Source organism: Azolla caroliniana, unplaced genomic scaffold (genome assembly GCF_043228905.1).
Source record: "Azolla caroliniana isolate FFs.n. ecotype wild unplaced genomic scaffold, voAzoCaro1.0.p SCAF_4, whole genome shotgun sequence".
Taxonomy (NCBI): domain Eukaryota; kingdom Viridiplantae; phylum Streptophyta; class Polypodiopsida; order Salviniales; family Salviniaceae; genus Azolla; species Azolla caroliniana.
Genome location: NW_028230439.1, coordinates 25,501,386 through 25,504,394, shown reverse-complemented (window position 1 = coordinate 25,504,394; position 3,009 = coordinate 25,501,386). Strand labels below are relative to the sequence as shown.

Here is a 3,009-nt window from a genome sequence, read left to right as displayed (position 1 = left end):
ACATTAAACATTTCTTAAAATCTTGAGTTTCTTTAATTTTGTTTTTGAAATGGTAAATACTTGTTAAATATGTAGAATATATGAAAATATGAAAAATGGTATTTGTAAAACGTATAATACATGTAGAATACTTCTGAGTATTCTAAAACATTGAATACGCGTTTTTTAACGACTATGGCCTGCGTATTATAATGTAATCCTAGAAACCCTATGCAAAAATCGAGGGATCTGAGCTGATTCTCACCAAATGCAGAACCAAAAATGGCCATGTGCTTGTTATTCTATGCAAACCAGATCGTGATATTCAGCGGACAACGTTTGGTAGAGAAGAGACCCACACACTCCCACACAATATGTATAAGACTTACAATACAGCTCCAAAGTCTATAATAATAACATGAGTGCTTTACACATGCCGCCACGTGACATGCATACACACCACGGCCCTTTCACACATCACCCAAAAGTCAACTTTACATCCCACCATTCCGTACTGTCCTTTCCTTATATAAAGTCAGCGCCTCCGTTGATACTTTACAAGCCTATTCTTCCAACCATCTTCCATTTTGAGCCTCAATTCCATATCCCTCCTGGATTCTCCCACATTGTTACAAATTTCATTCGTTTGGAGCTCAAGTAGCACTTAGTAGCAGCTGCTTTCCTCCCCCAAGCAAGCAAAGGAACAATGGTGGAGCTCTTCAGCGTGCCGGCCTTCTTCATCCTGTTCCGCGAGACCCTCGAGGCCTCCATCATCCTCTCGGTCATGCTGGCCCTCATCAACAAGATCGTCCCCAAGGGCCCCTCCCGCAAGCGCATGAAGCGCCAGGTCTGGCTCGGGGTTGGCCTCGCCCTCGCCCTCTGCCTCGTGGCCGCCACCGTCTTTCTGTCCCTCTACTACACCGTGGCCAAGGAGGCATGGGACGAGTCGGAGGCCCTGTGGGAGGGCATCCTCGGCCTCATCGCGGTCGTGCTCATCACACTCATGGCCTTCTCCATGATCCGGGTGGACACATGGAGGGAGAAATGGGAGAAGAAGCTCACCAAGGTCACCATGGACGCGCTCTCATCCGAACACGCATCCCGAGCCAAGGTGGATGAGGATACCGCCGAAAGCCTCGCATCGAGTAAGAAGGGGAAGTACACACTCTTCTTCATCCCGTTCACCGTGGTGTTGAGGGAAGGTGTGGAGGCGGTGATCTTCTTGGGAGGGATCGGGCTCGAGGGTTCCGGCACCGCGTACCCCATCCCGGCCGTTGTCGGGGCCATCTGTGGGATTGCTGTTGGTTACCTCCTCTACAAGGGGGGCAATCGGACGGCATTCAAGTACTTTCTCAATGTGGCGACGGTGCTATTGCTTGTGATCGCGGCGGGGTTGTTTGTCGGCTCGGTGCACGAGTTTGAGGAGTTCACGGAGAAGGAGACGTTCTTGTGGAAGCTTGATTGTTGTCACCAAAGTGGCAACAACATTTGGGCATTGTTGAATACATTGGTGGGATGGCGTGATGAAGCCACACAGGGGACTTTGGGAGCATACATCTCTTATTGGTTGTTCGTGGTTGCCGCATTGATCTTCTTGCGATGGAAATGGCGCCGTGAAGCGCAACGTGAGGCCTCAAATGCACAAAATGACTCGTTGGCGACGATGACCGTTTAATGAGCTAAAAATCTTTTTGCTTCACACATACTTTATACTCCCAAATAAACCCTCAAGTGTGTGTTGATGCTTGAGTTTCCGAAAATGAAGATTTCAAATTCTCTTGGGCAACTCACATTTATGATATTTCAATCAATAATCCAAGATGAAAAGCCTTACTAGTTTGTTTGAGTGTAGTGTTTTAGGTTTATCATGTGTACATACTAGTGGGGAATATATAGGGAAGGGTTGTTTAACCATGTGGTATGATATGGTAAATCATGTTTGAAGCCTTCGGAGGAGCAATCTATTTGTATGCACGATCTTAAGTCTTTTGGAGGAGCAAACTATTTGTGTGGATGTTCTCAACTTTGAAATAAGGAGGATTTTTTATTACACACTAGTGACTACATGAAGAAATGCCTATATATATAAACTTATTTCTTGTGAATTGCAATTTGCTACCTCTATGTGTGTATGTGTGAATGAGAGAGAGAGAGATTACATTAAAGTCTTCTAAGACCAAATTATGAGATGTGTACCCAATCATTGAAAAGAATAAAAAACATATTTAAAAGAGTTCTAGTATTGTACTAAAGATGTTATAGCTTATGGTGTAACATGTTCTATAAAGGAAATGACTATGTGTTAGGCATGGTTTCATTTCCATTGAAGTCTCTCGAAAAGGAGTGGAAGATCAAAGGGTTTCGATGTGGATGTGGCTAGAGAGAGAGAGAGAGAGGAATTCGAGCTTTACTTCTCACAACTTAAAGATTTTACCCATTCTATAATAATATTCATTGATGATAATACTTGCATACTGGTGGATAATGTTGCTTGAGATCGTTACAATTAGTTGATTTGATTGATAGGACAATCCATGCCCTCAAGAATTAACATCAATTTATAAGTTTTTGGAGTTCTTCAAATCTCTTTTTGGTAAAGAGGGCATTGAAAAGGGCATTGAAAAGTTCTTCAGATTTGGAGACTGTTTTTCTCTTTTCTTTGTTAGGTGGACTGAATGAAGAAGTTTTTAGGTTTCTCACTACGATGACCAATGATGATGTGGTAACATGACGAGAGGATGAGTGATGATGGTGTGGGGGTCGAAGCGGATCATGAGGGAAGGAAGAAATAGTCTATATTCATTTTGTTGTTATTTATATAGGAACTTGGCGATATTCGACGAGATGGTTGATGTGGACTGAATGAAGAATTTTTTTGTCATAAGGAGGACTTGAGACGGTGTCGCGATGTTACGGGCGTGCGTGGAGAACGAGGCGGGACCACCGGGGCCTCGGACCGAGAAATAACCGAATGAAGGGAGGGGAAGGACTCTTGCGATATAATTCACACACGCACAGACCCACAGAATC

At 43.9% G+C, this 3,009-nt stretch overlaps 1 pseudogene; it reads left to right on the top strand.

Annotated features, from left to right (window-relative positions):
* The first annotated feature begins 643 nt into the window (after positions 1–643).
* LOC147865650 (high affinity iron permease 1 pseudogene) lies at positions 644–1,818 on the top strand (annotated as a pseudogene).
* The last annotated feature ends 1,191 nt before the right edge of the window (positions 1,819–3,009 follow it).